At 41.2% G+C, this 24,271-nt stretch overlaps 1 long non-coding RNA gene across 1 annotated transcript in view; it reads left to right on the top strand.

Annotated features, from left to right (window-relative positions):
* The window catches only part of LOC138657810 (uncharacterized), a 438,853-nt gene extending 416,283 nt beyond the window's left edge, over nt 1-22,570 (top strand). The window contains exons 10-11 of the long non-coding RNA XR_011317198.1: nt 6,830-6,883; nt 21,433-22,570. This is a non-coding gene — a long non-coding RNA (uncharacterized lncRNA). The remainder of the gene's footprint in view (nt 1-6,829; nt 6,884-21,432) is intronic.
* Nucleotides 22,571-24,271: the final 1,701 nt, after the last annotated feature.

The following is a 24,271-nucleotide window of genomic DNA, read 5'->3' as shown; positions in this document are numbered from 1 at the left end:
TTACTGCGACAGGGTTACTTATGTGTACAGGAAAGTGTTATAACTTCTAATTGATGGGATAATCAGAAGGATAAAACTGAAAATGCAGATAAATTATATGTAATTATAGGACACATTGGTGAACCTGTAGTGCAAAGAGGTACTTGTTGCCCTTGAGAGTCCTGCTCGATGAGGTTCTCTGATACAGTCTGTTCCACAGGTGCCAACGAGCGAAAACACGTCGATGTCCGTGGCACCTCTTGGTCCCTAAGAAAATTCATATGTTCAAAGTACCAGAGCTTAGGCACGTACACCTCTTCCGTGGAAGCTCCGGACTTTGTAGTGTGCAGCACCTTATTAAGCTCCTTCCTCCACACCGTGCGTAGCGCCTGAATTTTCTTCTTAATAACCGCTTCGTTGGCTTGCTCTTCTGGTGCATGGAGATGGTAAAATTCAATGAGCTTTGAATATCCCTCCTTCCTCTTTTCCCTGTTGCAATACTCTGGAGATTTAATCTTCCAGAGGCAGGGAAAAGACTGGTAGATCTCTATGAAATCCCGGATAAATTCTACGCGATTTGACATCTGAAAAATAATTTTAAAAAAAGTTAGGCGTTTGACAAAGAGTACTTTAAACACTACTTTTACCAGTGTACCATCCGCTTTGCTTCAGCGGCGGCACGAAGCGCTCATGCTGACCACACATTGTTCCATCTGCCACGCCCTAGCCCACCATAAGCCACAACAGCGTACCACCCGTTTCACAACAGCGGCGGCACAAAGCGCTCATGCTGACCACACATTGTTCCATGTGCCACGCCCTAGGCCACCATAACCCAAAACAGCGTACCACCCGCTTCACTACAGCAGCTGCACAAAGCGCTCATGCCGACCATACATTGTTCCATCTGCCATGCCCTAGGCCACCATAACCCAAAACAGCGTACCACCCGCTTCACTACAGCAGCCGCACAAAGCGCTCATGCCGACCATACATTGTTCCATCTGCCACGCCCTAGGCCACCATAACCCAAAACAGCGTACCACCCACTTCACTACAGCAGCCGCACAAAGTGCTCATGCCGACCATACATTGTTCCATCTGCCACGCCCTAGGCCATCATAACCCAAAACAGCGTACCACCACATACATACAAGCAGCGGTGCAAATCCCATCCACCACGCCCCAGCCCATCAGAACCCAAAACAGCATACCATCCGCTTTGCTACAGCAGCCGCACAAAGCGCTCATGCCGATCATACCTTGTTCCATCTGCCACGCCTTAGGCCACCATAACCCAAAACAGCGTACCACCCGCTTCACTACAGCAGCCGCACAAAGCGCTCATGCCGACCATACATTGTTCCATCTGCCACGCCCTAGGCCACCATAACCCAAAACAGCGTACCACCCGCTTCACTACAGCAGCCGCACAAAGCGCTCATGCCGACCATACATTGTTCCATCTGCCACGCCCTAGGCCACCATAACCCAAAACAGCGTACCACCCGCTTCACTACAGCAGCCGCACAAAGCGCTCATGCCGACCATACATTGTTCCATGTGCCACGCCCTAGGCCATCATAACCCAAAACAGCGTACCACCACATACATACAAGCAGTGGTGCAAATCCCATCCACCACGCCCCAGCCCATCAGAACCCAAAACAGCGTACCATCCGCTTCGCTACAGCAGCCGCACAAAGTGCTCATGCCGACCATACATTGTTCCATCTGCCACGCCCTAGCCCACCATAAGCCACAACAGCGTACTACCCGTTTCAAAACAGCGGCGGCACAAAGCGCTCATGCTGACCACACATTGTTCCATCTGCCACGCTCTAGCCCACCAGTCACAACAGCGTACCATCCGCTTCGCTTCAGCGGCGGAACGAAGCGCTCATGCCGACCATACAGCGTTCCATCTGCCATGCTCTAGCCCACCAGTCACAACAGCGTACCATCTGCTTCGCTTCAGCGGCGGAACGAAGCGCTCATGCCGACCATACAGCGTTCCATCCACCACGCCCAAGCGGTTTTACATACCTCGAAGCTGTGGTGCAAAGCGTGGAATAGTCTGGGAAATACAAAATCCGACGTCCAGGTCCACCAAGTGTCCAAGTACAAAGTGAAGAAAGGAAATTTTGAAAGCTGTGAGGTGGCATCGGGAACAATAGCGCTCAGGTGACAAATTTTCCAACCAATTGTGTGCACAGAACCTATGGCCTATCAGCACATTAGCTAGCAGCACAACACGCCCCTAGTGAATGTCACGCACAGATTATGCAAAATGTGCTCTGAATTGTCTTGTGTGACATGACCGTACGACTGTCCCATACGACTTCTACATCGCAAATACGTCATGAAATTATCGCTCCAGCGCCGTGCATTGCGAAGTGTGACCGCAGTCTACGATGCTGGAGCGATAATCGAGCGACGATGTAACGTCACGAATCGTGCCGTCGTAGCGATCAAAATGGCACTGTGTGACGGTACCCTAAGTATGTTTGCTGATGACATCATTCTCACCCTAACAGACCCTATCAACTCCATGTCAGAACTTCACAAGATACTGGATTCTTTCTCAAATGTCTCCCATTTCAAAATATACGCAACAAAATCAAAAATCATACCCTTAAATGTAGATGAAGAGCAAATTTAAAAAATTAAAGCTTTTTCCCCCATTACCTGGGCTAATAAAGAACTTACCTATTTAGGGATTAACATCACTAAAAATCTAAACAACATAGTAACAAATAATATTAATTACTTAATTAAAACTATAAATAATGACACTACCACCTTTGGGCATAAATTCCTCTCCTGGTGGGGCAAAGTCCTCACAATAGAAATCTTTACGCTACCTAAGATTCTATACATTCTGAGCGCCATTCCTCTTCCCATTTTGGTATCATACCTTACATCTCTCCAAACCATCATTAATAAATTTATTTGGAATAAAAAAAAACAGGACACCCTCAAGTATCACTTACAAAAAAAGAGCATATGGGGGCTTGGGGATTCCCAATATAGCTGCCCATTATTATACATCCTTGATAAAACAAAGCAGATTCTGGCTAACAGTATCAAAACCCCCAGCGTGGTTAGATATGGAAACCCTTCTAAATAAAAACAACCACCCCAAAAATTTAACTATAAAAACACTAACTGGTCATCAACTCAACTCAGCGACACACCCAATATTCCAGGCCACCATACATGCTTGGGAAAAATTGTCCAGATCAAGAAAGGGAACATCCAAAAAATCTATCTTGGTTAAAATACCTCTGTCCACTATTTCTACATGTAACAATATTACACTTCCAACTCTATGGGAAGAAAGGGGAATTACGAGATTGGGAGATGTCTATGACGGTAGCTCTTTCATAAAATTTAGCAACCTAAAAGATAAGTTTAGACTCCCTTCATCGACGTTTTTACAATTTGTAATGTTAAAAGAACAGGTCATAAAACTTCTCCAGAAGGGTCCTAAATTCTCCGAAGCATCCTTAAACTTAGTAAGTAACACGGAACACGGAGTCTTTTGGAGTCACAAATATATTTATGACTGGTTTAATCATGATTGGGAAATGCCTAAACACCCCTATATACGCAAGTGGGAAAGGGAACTGCAGTCTACCTTTACCAGAGAAGATTGGGAGGACGCTCTGTCTTCCACATATGATTCCACGTTATCTATGTCTCTTCAAGAATGTCATTTCAAAGTAAATACCCGCTGGTACTATACTCCAGCAAGATTAGCTCATATTAACCAAGATGGATCTGCCTCCTGTTGGAGAAAATGTGGCATTAAAGGGGACCTCCTTCACATGTTTTGGTATTGCCCAAAACTAAAACCTCTCTGGACACAAATATCTACCCTTATTGACAAAATGTATGGCAAACCACTAAATTTAACTCCCCATATAGCTTTGCTTTCCCTGGGCCTCGAGGACCTTAGTCTAGATAAAAGGAATATGATTATACAAATACTACTGGTAGTAAAAAAACAGCATAGCTTTTAACTGGAAACATCATCTCCCTCCTTCATTTTCAGACATCATAGAACAACTATCTCTCCATGGGACATATGAATTATCCTTCGCCCTAGCGAATAACCAACTAGTGAAATATACAAATAAGTGGTCTCACTGGGACAATATATATCCATAACATCTATTCTCATAGATATATATCTAATATACGTACCTTAAAAATTGTTGCATAAAGTTTACTTTATTTTTGTACATATCAGTTTATTTTTACTTTATATCTATAAAGTGATATAAGGCCATGTTCACACAGTGCGTTTTTTACTGCGGAACTGCAGCGGTATTGCCGCTGCGGTTCCGCAGCAGTTTTCCATGCAGGGTACATAACAATGTAACCCTATGGAAAACAGTCACTGCTGTGCACATGGTCCGTAATTTCGTTTAAAAAGCCGCGCAGAATAGCTGCGGCAAAAAAGAAGGAGCATGTCACTTCTTTTTCCTGAACCGCAGCGGTTCTGCACCCATAGACCTCCATTGTGAGGTCAAAATCGCAGTAAAACCCGCAGATCAAAAATATATCTGCGGGTTTTACTGCGATTTGATGTGCAGAACCGCTGCAGCAGGAAGTGCGGGGGAGCGGGCGGAAGTGCGTGGGCGGAGTGTGGCTGCCCCCCCGTGCTCCGATCCCGCCCCCCCGTGCTCCGATGCCCCCCCCGTGCTCCGATGCCCCCCTCCAGTGCTCCGATGCCCCCCCCGTGCCCTAATCTCCCCCCCTTATACTTACCCGGCGTCCCGGTGTCCGTCCGGCCGTCTTCTCCCTGGGCGCCGCCATCTTGCAAAATGGCGGGCGCATGCGCAGTGCGCCCGCCGAATCTGCCGGCCGGCAGATTCGCTTCAAAGTGCATTTTGATCACTGAGATATAACCTATCTCAGTGATCAAAATAAAAAAATAGTAAATGACACCCCCCCACACTTTGTCACCCCCATTGGTAGGGACAATAAAAAAATTAAGAATTTTTTTTTTTTTTCACTAAGGTTAGAATAGGGGTAGGGGTAGGGGTAGGGTTAGGGGTAGGGGTAGGGTTAGGGGTAGGGTTAGGGTATTTTCAGCCATTTTAGCCCTAAAAAGCTTCCTAGGAAACACACAGTCTCTGCATAGAAAACTGCATAAAAAAAGGATCAAAAAACGCATCAAAAAACGCATCAAAAAACGCATCAAAAAAGGACAAAAAAAGGACCAAAAAAAGGACCTGCGTTTTCTGCCAAGAGCTGCAGTTTTTAAAAAAAACTGTCCTGAAAAAAAAAGGATGGAAATCCTGAACGTGTGAACATACCCTAAAGCGTTTATAATACCCAAAATTGATATTGAAGCAAAATATAGCTTTATAGAGAATGATTAAATATAAAAATATTATATGGTATGTTATGTTACATATTGGCAAAAATGCCTATAAAAAGGAGTCATGTTTTGTTACGAAAATGAAAATATTGGAATGTACTTTTTCTATATCTTTAAAACGATATGAAGCGTTTGATACGCTTAAAATTGTTAATTAAACAATACAAAGTCTTATAGAGACCCATTATATGTCAAATGTCTATTATAATATGGAATATTATATGTTATATGTTACCTAATGACAAACAATGCCTTCTATCTTGAATCTTGTTATGTTGCTAAAATGAAAATAAAAACATTGGAAAAGAAAGCTGTCTTGTAGAGACTCCTCCACTGCTGGAGTCCACTTCCTGATTAGTTTTATTGTTGCTGGTTGTTTGCTAACAACAGGTTGGTATGGTGGAGACAATAGTACTGTATGAGGTTGAGGTTGTGGTCTGATTTCCCCAGGGGGTAGTGATCCGAGTCACTGATCAAAATTACCAATACAATCCCGCTTCCCTCATTTTCCCAATAGATATGTTGTAATATACGTTTGTCTGGTTTTAAAAAGGTATAATTCAATCAAAATATTTAAACAAAAAAAATTACTGTTACAAGTCTATGTGTCTGTGAAAAATCAGTATACTTTTTTTTCATATGAGAAAATCACCAATGAAACACTCATGATAAAGATAAAAACACTGAAGAAAATTGGACCATTTTTTGCATACAAGAAAAATGAGTTGACAATTAATAAAGTTCTTTCCCTTCTCAGACTACCCCTATTTATTGTCACAACTGAACCAGGGACAGTGATGTCACATAAACCCATAATTTGGTCTTCGGATCCAAAGTAAATAGCCCCAATGCACAGGTTATCATCAATCATGTGCTGTACGGTATGCAGACTGTATGTTGTCCCTGCAGCACATGCCCGGTTAGCTGACTTCTACTAGGGCACGCCACTTTGAGCATCAACAAATTTGTACTTTGTCCCCTATGGCTAAAGCTAGTAACACTCTTCCTTAAAGGAACTAGAAGGGTAAAATAGTGGTGTAGAATAATCAATATGCTGCCGATTTAACATTTGCACCATTCGTTAATATATAGATGAATAATTTTCTGCAGTGTTGGATGAGGTTTGTTCAAATCTCATTCACTTTGCTGTATTCAACTGCTGATTTTCCCCTTCAAGTTTTAACTTTGTTTCTGATGCCCTGATATCTTTTTTTTGGGACACTCTGTTTACAGATGTTGGCAAAGATAGTTTAAGAAAAAAATATTATGTAGCCTGTAGATGTTTAATTTTTCTATTTTTTTTAATGCTGCATGTAAAATTGAGCTGATAAGTTGAATTTGCATTGAATACGTATTTGGAAAAATAAAAAAAACCTTTATCGACTGAATGTTATATACTATTTTACGGACAAGTGTAATTCTGGTTTCATGATTAGGATTCATTATATTGTTTTACAGCTACAATTTACTCCAAGAATGCCCAGATTATTCAGCTTTCAAAGATAAGTAAGTGTAAGTGTCTGTCTCTGCAAACAATCCTGTGTTTATATACATGTAAACCATACAATAGCTATTATTCCCAGGGAAATCCACACCAGATTATACATCACCTTCTCAGCAGTGGCTGTATTTTTGGACAGATTGCAGAACTATAGGCTGCACCCAGGATTAGACTATAGAAAAGAAGGAAAAAATATTTCATACAAAATAAAGGAAATCTGTCACCAGATGTCTGCTATGTAATATGAGAGCAGCATGATATAGGGGCTGAGACCCTAATTCCAGCGATGTGTCCCTTGCTGGTCTGTTGTCATTTTGATACAATCTTTGTTTTCCCTGCTACAGATATGGTCGATCTTTGTTTTCCCTGCTACAGATATGGTCGAGTTCAGAATGTCTGAATGCCCTGCCCACATCACTGACTGATAGCTTTCTGTGTACACTGTGCGTTAAATGACATAATAAAAATCTCCGTTTAAAACATATTGTTATAATTAAAATATATTTCCAAAGCCTCAAAAAACACCAATGTTCAAATGTCTTAAAAAGAATGCACTCTGGGAGTCAGGGGTTTACCGTAACAGAGAGGAGCCAGATGACTGCAGCGTATGATTTCTCCTTCTCCTGCACTGTTTAGAAGAACTTCACCTTCATATTAAACAATGTAGAGTTTCTTTTAGCAGTGCAAGGGTTGATTTGCTCAGCTGAGAGCTCTAGAAGCTTTCCTGTATTAAGGCTCTCAGCTGTTCACTACCCTTTACTATATATTCTGGGCCCTGGCTAGCACTCATTGCCAGAGTAGCTTATGCTGCATGGTTAGGAGATGTTGGTTTGTGGTTATTGTTTGAGAAGACTTTTGGTGGATTTATCTGAGACTGTTGCTAGGTTTTCGGTGTGTGCTAATCCCCTTTTTTTTCCTACTTTGGTTTTACCCCATCCTTCACTCCCTGGTGTTTTATCTCTGTTGTTTGTGTAAGTATATTTGTATGATTGGTATTTTCCTTTTTCCCTGTTTGCATTACCTTGTTAGTCTGGTTGGTGTATTACGGTACTCCCCTCTTCCCTGGGTAGGGGGAAGGGTAAAGACTGAGGGCAGATTCAGGAGCTAAGGCAAGCTAAGTGGCCCCGGCATCTTCACCATCAGAAGTAATACGGAGAACAGGGCGAGCTAGAGGGTGCCCCTAGTGTTAGGGACAGGGAAGGAGCCCCTGGTCCCGGGACACCCGACAACATGAAACTGGTACTATTAGGTTTGATATATAAACAGGGAGAACTAGATAGCCCTAGTAATTCCCAACACCTACCTAGCTACCTAATTTCTGAGGTTGGCACCCTAAATGTAGCTTCAAAACTGGCCTCCCTGCTCTGCCATCATCTGTCCCTATATTGATACCATAGGAGTCATTCATATATTAGTAGGAGAGTGTAGCTCAAATTGTGCCCAAAATGTGTATCACATGATATAAAAATATATGATAACACCATAAAACTTAAGGATACAATTGATACAGTATCTAGACATAGCAAAATAAAATTATACCAGTCCACAGCTGCAATACAAAATCAAAACTGCCATTTCAATGATAATGCAGCATATACAGTCACAAATGCAGGCACGTGGTTCAGAAATGGACATGAAACCCGGAGAATATGGCGACTGGTGAGTATGTTACTACTGTCATGACACTTACACACTGATTCCTAATAAAGGAAAGAGAAAAAAATAAAAACAATGGAATAACACTTTAGGCTTTGTTTGCACGTTGCGTTTTTACACTTATGAAAATGCAAAATATGCAACTAAAAACGATTTATCTGGGAAATGTGATTTTTATTTTTTTTTTAAATTTCCACGGCTCTACGCAATAAACTGTGAAGCACCTGTGGGTTCAAGGTGCTCAATACACATCTAGATAAGTTCTATAAGCGGTCTAGTTTCCAAAATGGGGTCACTTGTTGGGGCTTTCCACTGTTTAGGCACCTCAGGGGCTCTCCAAACGCGACATGGCAACCAGTAATTAGTCCAGCATATTTTACATTCAAAATGTGAAATGGCGCTCCTTCCCTTCTGAGAACTGCCGTGTGACCAAACAGTAAATTTCCCCCACCTATGGGGTATTGGCATACTCAGGAAAAATTGAACAACAAAATGTATTGTCCATTTTCTCCTGTTACCCTTGCGAAAGTAAAAAAAAATTAGGTCTAAAGGAAAAAAATTTGTGAAAGTAAATGTTTATTTTTTCCTTCCACATTCCAAAAATTCCTGTGAAGCACCTGAAGGGTTAATAAACTTCTTGAATGTGGTTTTGAGTACCTTGAGGGGTGCAGTTTATAGAATGGTGTCATTTTGGGGTATTTTCTGTCACATACACTGTGTGCAGAATTATTAGGCAAGTTGTATTTTAGAGGATTATTTTTATTATCGATAAACAACTATGTTCTCAATCAACCCAAAAGACTCATAAATATCAAAGCTTAATATTTTTGGAAGTTGGAGTGGGTGTTTTTTTTAGATTTGGCTATCTTAGGAAGATACAGTGGGGCAAAAAAGTATTTAGTCAGTCAGCAATAGTGCAAGTTCCACCACTTAAAAAGATGAGAGGCGTCTGTAATTTACATCATAGGTAGACCTCAACTATGGGAGACAAACTGCGAAAAAAAAATCCAGAAAATCACATTGTCTGTTTTTTTAACATTTTATTTGCATATTATGGTGGAAAATAAGTATTTGGTCAGAAACAAAATTTCATCTCAATACTTTGTAATATAGCCTTTGTTGGCAATGACAGAGGTCAAACGTTTTCTGTAAGTCTTCACAAGGTTGCCACACACTGTTGTTGGTATGTTGGCCCATTCCTCCATGCAGATCTTCTCTAGAGCAGTGATGTTTTTGGCTTTTCGCTTGGCAACACGGACTTTCAACTCCCTCCAAAGGTTTTCTATAGGGTTGAGATCTGGAGACTGGCTAGGCCACTCCAGGACCTTGAAATGCTTCTTATGAAGCCACTCCTTCGTTGCCCTGGCGGTGTGCTTTGGATCATTGTCATGTTGAAGGACCCAGCCACGTTTCATCTTCAATGCCCTTGCTGATGGAAGGAGGTTTGCACTCAAAATCTCACGATACATGGCCTCATTCATTCTTTCATGTACCCGGATCAGTCGTCCTGGCCCCTTTGCAGAGAAACAGCCCCAAAGCATGATGTTTCCACCACCATGCTTTACAGTAGGTATGGTGTTTGATGGATGCAACTCGGTATTCTTTTTCCTCCAAACACGACAAGTTGTGTTTCTACCAAACAGTTCCAGTTTGGTTTCATCAGACCATAGGACATTCTCCCAAAACTCCTCTGGATCATCCAATGCTCTCTAGCAAACTTCAGACGGGCCCGGACATGTACTGGCTTAAGCAGTGGGACACGTCTGGCACTGCAGGATCTGAGTCCATGGTGGCGTAGTGTGTTACTTATGGTAGGCCTTGTTACATTGGTCCCAGCTCTCTGCAGTTCATTCACTAGGTCCGCCCGCGTGATTCTGGGATTTTTGCTCACCGTTCTTGTGATCATTCTGACCCCACGGGGTGGGATTTTGCGTGGAGCCCCAGATCGAGGGAGATTATCAGTGGTCTTGCATGTCTTCCATTTTCTAATTATTGCTCCCACTGTTGATTTCTTCACTCCAAGCTGGTTGGCTATTGCAGATTCAGTCTTCCCAGCCTGGTGCAGGGCTACAATTTTGTTTCTGGTGTCCTTTGACAGCTCTTTGGTCTTCACCATAGTGGAGTTTGGAGTCAGACTGTTTGAGGGTGTGCACAGGTGTCTTTTTATACTGATAACAAGTTTAACCAGGTGCCATTAATACAGGTAATGAGTGGAGGAAAGAGGAGACTCTTAAAGAAGAAGTTACAGGTCTGTGAGAGCCAGAAATCTTGATTGTTTGTTTCTGACCAAATAGTTATTTTCCACCATAAAATGCAAATAAAATTATAAAAAAACAGACAATGTGATTTTCTGGATTTTTTTTTCTCAGTTTGTCTCCCATAGTTGAGGTCTACCTATGATGTAAATTACAGACGCCTCTTATCTTTTTAAGTGGTGGAACTTGCACTATTGCTGACTGACTAAATACTTTTTTTCCCCACTGTATCTGTTTTGTGCAGGTAACTATTACTGTGCACTATTTATGATGACACTAACAGCCTTCCATCCATAGATTCTGTCAGTTGCTTGATCTGTTTACGATCAACATTGCGTGCAGCAGCCACCACAGCCTCCCAGACACTGGTCCCAGAGGTGTACTGTTTTCCCTCCCTGTAACATAGTAACATAGTAACATAGTTAGTAAGGCCGAAAAAAGACATTTGTCCATCCAGTTCAGCCTATATTCCATCATAATAAATCCCCAGATCTACGTCCTTCTACAGAACCTAATTGTATGATACAATATTGTTCTGCTCCAGGAAGACATCCAGGCCTCTCTTGAACCCCTCGACTGAGTTCGCCATCACCACCTCCTCAGGCAAGCAATTCCAGATTCTCACTGCCCTAACAGTAAAGAATCCTCTTCTATGTTGGTGGAAAAACCTTCTCTCCTCCAGACACAAAGAATGCCCCCTTGTGCCCGTCACCTTCCTTGGTATAAACAGATCCTCAGCGAGATATTTGTATTGTCCCCTTATATACTTATACATGGTTATTAGATCGCCCCTCAGTCGTCTTTTTTCTAGACTAAATAATCCTAATTTCGCTAATCTATCTGGGTATTGTAGTTCTCCCATCCCCTTTATTAATTTTGTTGCCCTCCTTTGTACTCTCTCTAGTTCCATTATATCCTTCCTGAGCACCGGTGCCCAAAACTGGACACAGTACTCCATGTGCGGTCTAACTAGGGATTTGTACAGAGGCAGTATAATGCTCTCATCATGTGTATCCAGACCTCTTTTAATGCACCCCATGATCCTGTTTGCCTTGGCAGCTGCTGCCTGGCACTGGCTGCTCCAAGTAAGTTTATCATTAACTAGGATCCCCAAGTCCTTCTCCCTGTCAGATTTACCCAGTGGTTTCCCATTCAGTGTGTAATGGTGACACTGATTCCTTCTTCCCATGTGTATAACCTTACATTTATCATTGTTAAACCTCATCTGCCACCTTTCAGCCCAAGTTTCCAACTTATCCAGATCCATCTGTAGCAGAATACTATCTTCTCTTGTATTAACTGCTTTACATAGTTTTGTATCATCTGCAAATATCGATATTTTACTGTGTAAACCTTCTACCAGATCATTAATGAATATGTTGAAGAGAACAGGTCCCAATACTGACCCCTGCGGTACCCCACTGGTCACAGCGACCCAGTTAGAGACTATACCATTTATAACCACCCTCTGCTTTCTATCACTAAGCCAGTTACTAACCCATTTACACACAATTTCCCCCAGACCAAGCATTCTCATTTTGTGTACCAACCTCTTGTGCGGCACGGTATCAAACGCTTTGGAAAAATCGAGATATACCACGTCCAATGACTCACCGTGGTCCAGCCTATAGCTTACCTCTTCATAAAAACTGATTAGATTGGTTTGACAGGAGCGATTTCTCATAAACCCATGCTGATATGGAGTTAAACAGTTATTCTCATTGAGATAATCCAGAATAACATCCCTCAGAAACCCTTCAAATATTTTACCAACAATAGAGGTTAGACTTACTGGCCTATAATTTCCAGGTTCACTTTTAGAGCCCTTTTTAAATATTGGCACCACATTTGCTATGCGCCAGTCCTGCGGAACAGACCCTGTCGCTATAGAGTCCCTAAAAATAAGAAATAATGGTTTATCTATTACATTACTTAGTTCTCTTAGTACTCGTGGGTGTATGCCATCCGGACCCGGAGATTTATCTATTTTAATCTTATTTAGCCGGTTTCGCACCTCTTCTTGGGTTAGATTGGTGACCCTTAATATAAGGTTTTCATTGTTTCTTGGGATTTCACCTAGCATTTCATTTTCCACCGTGAATACCGTGGAGAAGAAGGTGTTTAATATGTTAGCTTTTTCCTCGTCATCTACAACCATTCTTTCCTCACTATTTTTTAAGGGGCCTACATTTTCAGTTTTTATTCTTTTACTATTGATATAGTTGAAGAACAGTTTGGGATTAGTTTTACTCTCCTTAGCAATGTGCTTCTCTGTTTCCTTTTTGGCAGCTTTAATTAGCTGTAGATCTCACATTTTATGAGGGACTGCAGGTTCTCTATGGGGTTCAGATCAGGTAAACAAAGGGGTCATGTCATTATTTTTTCTTCTTTGAGACCTTTACTGGCAAGCCACACTGTGGAGTAGTTGGAGGCATGTGATGGAGCATTGTCCTGCATGAAAATCATGTTTTTCTTTAATGATACCGACTTCTTCCTGCACCACTGCTTGACGAATTTCTCTTCCAGAAACTGTCAGTAGGTCTGGGAGTTGAGCTTCACTCCATCCTCAACCCGACAAGGCCCCACGAGTTCATTCTGATGATACCAGCCCATACCAGTACCCCACCTTCACCTTGCTGGCGCCTGAGTCGGAGTGGAGCTCTCTGCCCTTTACTGATCCAGACTCTTGATGGGCCAGAGTCACTCTCATTTCATCAGCCATAAAACCTTTGAAAAGTCAGTCTTAAGATATTTCTTGGCCCAGTCTTGATGTTTTATGTTATGTTTCATGTTCAAAGGAGGTTGTTTTTCAGCCTTCCTTACCTTGGCCATGTACCTGAGTATCGCACAACTTGTGCTTTTTGTTACTCCAGTAACGTTGCAGCTCTGAAATATGTCAAAACTGGTGGTAAATGACATCTTGGCAGCTACACGCTTGATTTTCCTCAATTCAATTCATGGGCAGTTATTTTGCGCCTTTTTTGCCCAACACGCTTCTTGCGACCCTGTTGGCTATTTGCTATGAAACGCTTGATTGTTCGGTGATCACACTTCAAAAGTGTGGCAATTTCAAGACTGCTGCATCCCACTGCAAGACATCTCACAATTTTGGACTTTTCAGAGCCCCTCAAATCTCTCTTCTGACCCATTTTGCCAAAGGAAAGGAAGTTGCCTAATAATTATGCACACCTTATATAGGGTTTTGATGTCATTAGACAACACCCCTCCTCATTACAGAGATGGACATCACCTGATTTACTTAATTGATAGTTGGCTCTCAAGTCTTAACAGCTTGGAGTTAGGACATCATGTATAAAAAGTATCACGTGATCAAAATACAACTTGCCTAATAATTCTGCACACAGTGTAGGCCCCTCAAAGTCACTTCAAGTGTGAGGTGGTCCCTAAAAAAATGGTTTTGCAAATTTTGTTGTAAAAATAAGAAATCGCTGGTCAACTTTTAACCCTTATAACTTCCTAACAAAAAAAATAATGTTTCCAAAATTGTGCTGATGTACAGTAGACATGTGGGAAATGTTATTTATTAACTATTTTGTGCGATATGACTCTGATTTAAGGGCATAAAAATTAAAAGTTTGAAAAGTGGTCAGGATTGTAAAAATTGGCCTGGTCATTAAGGTGAAAACAGGATATAATGGACCTCAGTTAACCCCTTTGAGACGAAGCCTATTAGTAGTGATGAGCGAGTATACTAGTTGCTCGGGTTTTCCCGAGCACGCTCGGGTGGTCTCTGAGTGTTTGTGACTGCTCGGAGATTTAGTTTTCCTTGCCGCAGCTGCATGATATACAGCTGCTAGCCAGCCTGAGTATATGTGGGGGTTGCCTGGTTGCTAGGAAATCCCCACATGTAATCAAGCTGTCTAGCAGCCGCAAATCATGCATCTGTGGCAAGGAAAACAAAATCTCCAAGCAGTCACAAATACTCGAAGACCACCTGAGCATGCTCAGGAAAACCCGAGCAACGAGTATACTCGCTCATCACTACCTATTAGCCTTTAGGAAAATTAGGGGCTAAAACATTTTATTGGTAAAAATTTAATTATTCTTTCTTCACCGCCCAATAGTATAAAAATCTGTGATGCACAGGTCAATATGATCAGTGTACCACTAGATGAATTAATCTTGTAAAATGAAATTATATATGGTGGGTTTCTTCTATTCTTGGACGTCTGGGGCCCTACCAATGTGACTCCCAAACCATACCAGCAAAATCTGAACTCCAATATGGTGCTTTTTCCCCTCTGAACTTTACACTGTGCCTCAAAAGTAGTGGGGTATTGCTGTAATCAGGAGAAATTGCACAACAAATTTTAGCTTAATTTTTCTCCTATTATCCTTGTGAAAATGAAAAAAATTGGTGCTAAAACAGTTTTGTGTGAATTTCTTTTTCTTTTTCACAGATAAACGTAAAATTCTGTGAATCACCTGGGGGTTCAAGGAGATCACCACACATCTAGATAAATTACTTGAGGGGTCTAATTTCCAAAATGGGGTCACTAATGGGGGTTTTCCACTGTTTCCACCAGGGACTCTTCAAACACGACATGATACCTGTACACAATTCCATCAATGTCAGAGTTCCAAAACGTCACTCCTTCCTTTCAGAGCTATGCCATGCACCCAAACAGTAGTTTTCCGCCATGTATGGGGTATCTGCGTACTCAGGAGAAATTGCACAACAAATTGTACAGTGCAACTTCTCCTGCTACCCTTATGAAAACACATAATTTGGAGCTAATAAACATTTTCGTGGGAAAATTTGATTTTTTTTCTTTATTTTGAAGGCGGCACAATGTTATAAACTTCTGTAAGCACCTGGGCATTCAAGGTGCTCACCACACAACTAGATAAGTTCCTTGAGGGGTCTAGTTTCCAAAATCGTGTCACTTGTGGGGGGTTTCCACTGTTTAGGCATATCAGGGGCTCTCCAAATGCAACATGGCGTCCGCAAATAATTCCAGGAAATTTTGCATTCCCGAGCTCTGCCATGCACCCAAACAGCGGTTTTCCTCTACATATGGGGCATCGGCATGCTCATAAGAAATTGCACAACTAATTTTAGAGTCCATTCCCTGATACCCTTTGAATATATAAAAATTTCGGTGTAAACTAAATTTTTTGTGAAAAAAGTTAGATGTTTATTTTTTCCTTCCACATTCCATTAATTCCTGGAAAGCAATTGAAGGGTTAATAAACTTCTTGAACGTGGTTTTGTGCATCTTGAGGAGTGCAGATTTTAGAATGGAGTCACTTTTGGATATTTTCTGTCATATAGACCCCTGTAACAGGAGAAATTGCTCCATACAATTTGTTGTGGCATTTATCTGGAGTACGCCGATATCCCACATGTGGTCAAAAAATGTTTGAGGCACAGTGCAAAGCTCAGAAGGGAAGTAGCGCCATATTAGGCCCCTTTCACACATCAGTTTTTTGCCGTCAGTCCCAATCCGTTGGCTCGACGGATTGACGGATCCGTCGCAGATTGTGAAAAAACTAATGCAACAGATCCGTTTTTTAGACAGATCCGACTAGCGGATCTGGCTAATTGGATTGGAGCATGCTCAGTTTAAAAAATGGATCTGGCACATTAGACTTCCATTCTAGCAAACGACGGACGGCGACGTCCATTTTTTTGGAATACCCAAAAAATGTTGTCTCCGGCCACCGGACAAACAATTTTTGATGGATCCAGTGAACGACGGATGAAACGTGAGGCCATCTGTCACAGTCCATTGCTAATACAAGTCTATGAGAAAAAAACAGATCTGGCAGCATGAGTCGCCGGATCTGTTTTTTTCAAAATTCGACGGATTGCGACTGATGGCAAAAAACTGATGTGTGAAAGGGGCCTTACAGTGCAGATTTTGCTGCACAAGTTTGAGGGTGCCATGTTACATTGGCAGAGCCAAAAAATATATAGTGGCATGCAGAGCCCAAAATTACAAATATTCGGTCACTGTCCAAATATTTCTAAGACCTAACTGCATATAGTAAAGATAGACAAATGAACATCCTAATCTGAAAACATGTATCCTCCCATTGTTGCCAATCCACACGTCATGCCTCACCATGTTTCCCCTCTCAGTACATATTCATCAGGGGGCCAATAGTGTTACTGCAGGATCTAAAGTGTATCTGGACACGATGATTACAACATGAGGCAGAGGCCTCAAATGCCAGCTTAAGAGGAAGTCCATCGTATTTCATTGTTCAGGCACGGCGCATGTGTGCATCCATCCAATCAGCAACGCCCCATCACACATGCGTGGAGTGCCGCCACTGTCAAAAATAGAGACAGGCTAACAGCGCAGGTGCACCCAATTCACAGTGTGCCCGCGTGTAGACAGACAAAGACTCTGATCACTGTATAGTCATCATAAAAGGAAATTAGCCTTCCATATATACCAGAAAAAAGTTAATGTATGATCACCAATGATTTTTATATCAACTGCAGTATGAGGGTCTAATCATCACTTAAAGGGGCTCTCTGAGAATTGTTTTGAGCACCTTGAGGGGTGCAGTTTTTAGAATGGTGTCAGTCTGTCATTGTAAATTTGTTTACTGTAACGATATCGATAACTCTGTACGTAACCCCTTTCTCATGTACAGCGCAATGGAAATAATAGTGCTATATAAATAATCATTTTTAAAAAATTATTACTTTTGGTAATTTTCTGTCATATACAGTGGGGCAAAAAAGTATTTAGTCAGTCAGCAATAGTGCAAGTTCCACCACTTAAAAAGATATGAGGCGTCTGTAATTTACATCATAGGTAGACCTCAACTATGGGAGACAAACTGAGAAAAAAAAAATCCAGAAAATCACATTGTCTGTTTTTTTAACATTTTATTTGCATATTATGGTGGAAAATAAGTATTTGGTCAGAAACAAAATTTCATCTCAATACTTTGTAATATATCCTTTGTTGGCAATGACAGAGGTCAAACGTTTTCTGTAAGTCTTCACAAGGTTGCCACACACTGTTGTTGGTATGTTGGCCCATTCCTCCATGCAGATCTCCTCTAGAGCAGTGATGTTTTTGGCTTTTCGCTTGGCAACACGATACATGGCCCCATTCATTCTTTCATGTACCCGGATCAGTCGTCCTGGCCCCTTTGCAGAGAAACAGCCCCAAAGCATGATGTTTCCACCACCATGCTTTACAGTAGGAAACAGGAACACATGGGCTACTTGCACAGTGAACAAGTCTGTATGATCATGTTCACACACCACCAAGAAACCTGAAGACACAAAAGAGAATAGTAAAACCAAAAACACTCAGTTTGAAAAAATGTTGCAGTAATCCGCAAGTGCTAGTAAAAGATGTAAAAAACAGGGTATTTGGTTGATACGTTTTTTGCAAAAAATGTATACTAAGCTGCTCTACCAATCTTCACGGTATACCCTTATCAGAGCAGTCCTAACTAATGTATGCAATCCCTATCTGATGTATTTAAAAACCTGATCATCTGTATATAACCTGTGTGAACAGGGTTCAGAGAGGAAAAATCCATGTGTGCATACAGGGTAGAACAGCTTTTGTGCAGATAGCCCAAGAGGAGTGGTGGAACTCCCCAGTCTTGTAGACACAAGAGAACAATTATGGAAACAGGAACACATGGGCTACTTGCACAGTGAACAAGTCTGTATGATCATGTTCACACACCACCAAGAAACCTGAAGACACAAAAGAGAATAGTAAAACCAAAAACACTCAGTTTGAAAAAATGTTGCAGTAATCCGCAAGTGCTAGTAAAAGATGTAAAAAACAGGGTATTTGGTTGATACGTTTTTTGCAAAAAATGTATACTAAGCTGCTCTACCAATCTTCATGGTATACCCTTACCACTCCTCTTGGGCTATCTGCACAAAAGCTGTTCTACCCTGTATGCACACATGGATTTTTCCTCTCTGAACCCTGTTCACACAGGTTATATACAGATGATCAGGTTTTTAAATACATCAGATAGGGATTGCATACATTAGTTAGGACTGCTCTGATAAGAGTATACCGTGAAGATTGGTAGAGCAGCTTAGTATACATTTTTTGCAAAAAACGTATCAACCAAATACCCTGTTTTTTACATCTTTTACTAGCACTTGCGGATTACTGCAACATTTTTTCAAACTGAGTGTTTTTGGTTTTACTATTCTCTTTTGTGTCTTCATGCTTTACAGTAGGTATGGTGTTTGATGGATGCAACTCAGTATTCTTTTTCCTCTAAACACGACAAGTTGTATTTCTACCAAACAGTTCCAGTTTGGTTTCATCAGACCATAGGACATTCTCCCAAAACTCCTCTGGATCATCCAAATGCTCTCTAGCAAACTTCAGACGGGCCCGGACATGTACTGGCTTAAGCAGTGGGACACGTCTGGCACTGCAGGATCTGAGTCCATGGTGGCGTAGTGTGTTACTTATGGTAGGCCTTGGCCTTGTTACATTGGTCCCAGCTCTCTGCAGTTCATTCACTAGGTCCCCCCGCGTGGTTCTGGGATTTTTGCTCACCGTTCTTGTGATCATTCTGACCCCACGGGGTGGGATTTTGCGTGGAGCCCCAGATCAAGGGAGATTATTTTATGGTCTTGTTTGTCTTCCATTTTCTAATTATTGCTCCCACTGTTGATTTTTTCACTCCAAGCTGGTTGGCTATTGCAGATTCAGTCTTCCCAGCCTGGTGCAGGGTTACAATTTTGTTTCTGGTGTCCTTTGACAGCTCTTTGGTCTTCACCATAGTGGAGTTTGGAGTCAGACTGTTTGAGGGTGTGCACAGGTGTCTTTTTATACTGATAACAAGTTTAAACAGGTGCCATTACTACAGGTAATGAGTGGAGGAAAGAGGAGACTCTTAAAGAAGAAGTTACAGGTCTGTGAGAGCCCGAAATCTTGATTGTTTGTTTCTGACCAAATACTTATTTTCCACCATAATATGCAAATAAAATGTTAAAAAAACAGACAATATGATTTTCTGGATTTTTTTTTTCTCAGTTTGTCTCCCATAGTTGAGGTCTACCTATGATGTAAATTACAGACGCCTCTCATCTTTTTAAGTGGTGGAAGTTGCACTATTGCTGACTGACTAAATACTTTTTTGCCCCACTGTAGGCCTTTCAAAATCTCTTCAAATGTGATGTGGTCCCTAAAAAATTGATTTTGTAAATCAACAAGTCAAATGGCGCACCTTCCCTTCCGAGCTCCCAGTTTTCCTCCACATATGGGGTATCGGCGTGTATGAGAGAAATTGCACAATGATGAGTAACTGGTTTGTGCTTTTGAGCGGGCCTGTGTGCAGGTCTTTTCTTAGTTTTTCTGGCCTAAAGCATCAAGATAAGACCTGCCTACAGTCCTGCCCCAGAGCACAAGCATCTCATTAACTGAAAACTTCTAACACTGATTGCACAAGAACCACAAGACTGATTTCTTCACCCCAGGTATCATTGTAATCAGTTTAAGGGTATGTGCACACTTTGCGGAATGTTGTGCGGATTTTTCCGCACTGATTTTGGTAAATCCGCAGGAAATCCGCACTGGGGAATTACCGCGGATTTACCTCGGATTCCACCTGCAGATTCCTATTGAGGAGCAGGTATAAACCACTGCGGAATCCGCACAAAGAATTGACATGCTGCGGAATAAACAACGCAGCGTTTCCGCATGTTTTTTTCCACAGCATGTGCACTGCGGATTTTGTTTTCCATAGGTTTGCATAGTACTGTAAACTCATGGAAAACTGCTGCGAATCCGCAGCAAAATCCGCAGTGTGTGCATATACCCTGACAGTGCCAACATGACAATGCCTGCAGTTTACTTCACAAAATCCTGCTGACAGGTTCTCTTTTGAGCACACCAGGGTCTCTTCAAACACAACATGGTGTCCTCTCTTGATTCCAGCCATGGGGCTCCTTTACTTCCCAGTTCTGCCATGTGTCCAAACAGTAGTTTTCCCCCACATATGGGGTATTGGCGTACTCAACAAATTATGGGGTCCATTTTATCCTGTTACCCTTGTGAAAATAAATTGAGGGTTAAAGTAAAATTTTTGTGAAAAAAAGTAAAATGATAATTTTTTCATCCTACTATGCATAAATTCCTGTGAAGCACCTGAAGGGTTACATTTTTTTTTAATGTGGTTTAGAGGACATTGAGGGGTGCAGTTTTTAGAATGGTGTCACTTTTAGGTATTTTCTGTCATATAGGCCGCTAGTCACTTCAAATGTGAGGTGGTCCCTAAAAATTGGTTTTGTATATTTTGTTGGAAAAAATTGTGGTGATGTAAAGTAGACATGTGGGAAATGTTATTTGTTAACTGTCTTGTGTGACAACTGATTTAAAAGCATAAAAATTAAAAGGTTGAAAACTGCTAAATTTTCCAAATTGTTCATCAAATTTTCATTATTTTTCATAAATAAACACAAGTCATATCGAAAAATTTTACCACTATCATGAAGTACAATATATCGCAAAAACCAATCTCAGAATCAATTGCAATAAGCCACTTCTGCAGCTAGAATCCAGAGAGATTTTTAATTTGATGTCCACTTAGTCAGGTCTTAATGAGTTACACTTTACTGGTCTCTTGGATTATGTTTCAGTGTCGCTGCCCTTACTTTTTTTTTTTCTATTTAGATTTATGCTAGTTCCTGCATCTTCCATCAGATGCTGTGTAAGGTGACCTCCTCTTCAATCAGTCCAGGTCCACTGAATGGCTCAGCTCTGCATTTTACCGTAACAAAGTGTGATATATATGTTTTCTAGAAGTCCATTGCACCAATCAGGCCATCTGTAGACTATTATATACATGACCAGCCATCAGCATTCATATATTACTTATCCATGTTCTTGGTCTGCCACTCTTTAGCAGGGTTTGACATTGGTTATTTCCGTACTGATTTCCCACTGTAGGCGAAAACGATCATTTGATGTGCCCTCCATATTCTGACCCTGTGCAGCTCATAGGTACTTTCGGTTCCCATTGGTGGATTTTCTGCCACGTTGCACCTGTGCACGTATGGACTGGCAAACCATTTGCCGTTTTGTTACCTGAAATCGCGATTGTACCTGCGCTGACAGACCGCATATACCTGATACAGTGATGAATACACAATCAGTTGTCGCAATAGCGCATGTGCCAACTGTTAGAACACATACCCTTATTAAGGGACAGACACTTCCTTCTCCGCCTGCATACCACAACCACAGGTATTGTGTCATTCATTCCTTCCACATATATTTATTCTCACTGCCTGTGGTTTCCCCACACTGATACGTGTGGGGTTTGTCTCCACACTCATGGGCTATGCAGCTTAATATTTCCCTCATCTCTTGCTTCCCATCATGTTTGACGCCCCATAGCATTGCAGGACTTTGATCCTTCTGCTTTTCATGATCTGGCAGATGCATTTATTTCAACTCTATTTGCGCTCCTTTGACTTGTTTGGCTACTATAAATTCAGCTCCCTCATTTATCATTGGTCTGTATCTGCTCTAGGGTGGCTTTGAAGGTTGTCATTAGCGTGTTGTATTATGCAATGGCCATTTCATCTATGTACCATTTTTCATTATTTGTTTTTTTTGCAATTGCTGTGATTTATTGCATATATACATTATTTATCCGTATACACCTAGCAGACCGTGCGTTCACATTTGTGGTTAATTGTTTATGTTCATAAGCATCTGCCCTATCTCACTTTATATAGTGATTCCTTGTATATGGTTTTCACTAGTTTCATGACTTTGTATATTGTTTCACGTTAATAAAATGTTTCACATATTTCTGGTGTGTTCCTCACTAGTGTATTCCTTTTTTATGTCAGTTTCCTATGATACATTTTGTAGCACGCTGGCACACAGTAAAGAGTTACACCCATTTCTTCATATTTCAGATAAGTTTAGTCACCTTCTTATAGTATTAAACTCTTTGCGTTAAAGTAATATTTTCTAAATTTGTTCATGATGGTGATTGAAGCCAGAATTGGATGGCTGCGTGTATTTCTGCAACTTGAATATTGTCATGAATGAAGACCTCTATAGGAAAAACAATGCCACATTAACCTATTTGTGGCTGTAATATAGTTTTACTTCTAATTAAATTATTGGTTAAAATAATCATGTGTATTACTGTTTATCTAATGTTTGAAAAATAAGAAAAAAACATTCCAGAAAAGATCATTCACATTATAAAGCTGCAATGTTACCTTCCCATGTAGCATCGCATCAGATTTACAGTTGTGTGATAAAGTGTTTGCCCCCTTCCAGATTTCCTATTTTGCATGCTTGTTACTCTTAAATTTCAGATCACCAAACAAATTTAAGTATTAAACAAAGATAACACTAGTTAACCCCGTCAGTGAACACCGTAAAAAGAAAAAAAACGAGACAAAAAACAACGCTTTATTTATATAAATAACCATGGTACCGCTGAAAATGTCATCTTGTCCTGCAAAAAAAGAGCCGCCATACAGTGTCATCAGCGAAAAAAAAAAAAAAGTTATAGTCCTCAGAATAAAGCGATGCAAAAATAATTATTTTTTTTATAGAAAATAGTTTTTATCGTATAAAAGCGCCAAAACATAAAAAATGATATAAATGAGGTATCGCTGTAATCGTACTAACCCAAAGAATAATAGGTATTAAGCTTACCGTTAATGATGTTTCCAGGAGTCCATCCTGACAGCACCATGGAGGACGTCCTCCCTCCCTTGCTGGGACAGGAAACACACGAGAGTTCAAAAGGTCCGGTCCCACCCGCAAACCTCAGTGTTGTAACAAGAACCGCCTCAAGGAAATGCAGAAAAGATACTTTAATGGTAAGTAGAACATATCACAACAAATATCAGGAACATATTACATCATATGCTAGGAACATATTACAAATATGCTAGAGTTATATTATATCATGCATATAAATATTATCAGGGAGGGAACTACCCGTGCTGTCAGGATGGACTTCTGGAAACATCATTAACGGTAGGCTTAATACTTATTTTCCAGGACGTCCCTCCTGACAGCACCATGGAGAGTACCAAAGCACCTCCTTAGGGTGGGATTACCGCTTGGAGATCTTTTCTCCCAAATGCAGTATGTTTACCAGACAAAACATCAAGTTTATAGTGTTTACAAAAGGTATTAGCACTGGCCCATGTTGTGGCCTTACAGATCTGCTCTAGAGAGGCGCCTGCCCTCTCAGCCCAAGACGTAGCTATCCCTCGAGTAGAGTGTGCACGGAGACCCTCCGGAGGAGGAATCCCCTCTGACTGGTAGGCCTCAGAGATCACCGAAGTGATCCAACGAGCGATAGAGGCCTTAGAGGCCTTTTTACCTTTATTCTTTCCACCAAACAAAATAAACAAATTTGGATCAATGCGCCATGAGTTGGTGGCTGACAGGTAGTCAAGGACGGCCTGTCTGACATCAAGAGAATGCAGAGCTCTCTCTTTAGCATTAGTAGGATTACTGCAAAAGGATG

This window comes from Ranitomeya imitator, chromosome 1, assembly GCF_032444005.1.
Source record: "Ranitomeya imitator isolate aRanImi1 chromosome 1, aRanImi1.pri, whole genome shotgun sequence".
Classification (NCBI taxonomy): Eukaryota; Metazoa; Chordata; class Amphibia; order Anura; family Dendrobatidae; genus Ranitomeya; species Ranitomeya imitator.
The sequence above is the reverse complement of the archived record's forward strand: the minus strand, read 5'-3'. Positions and strand labels throughout refer to the sequence as shown.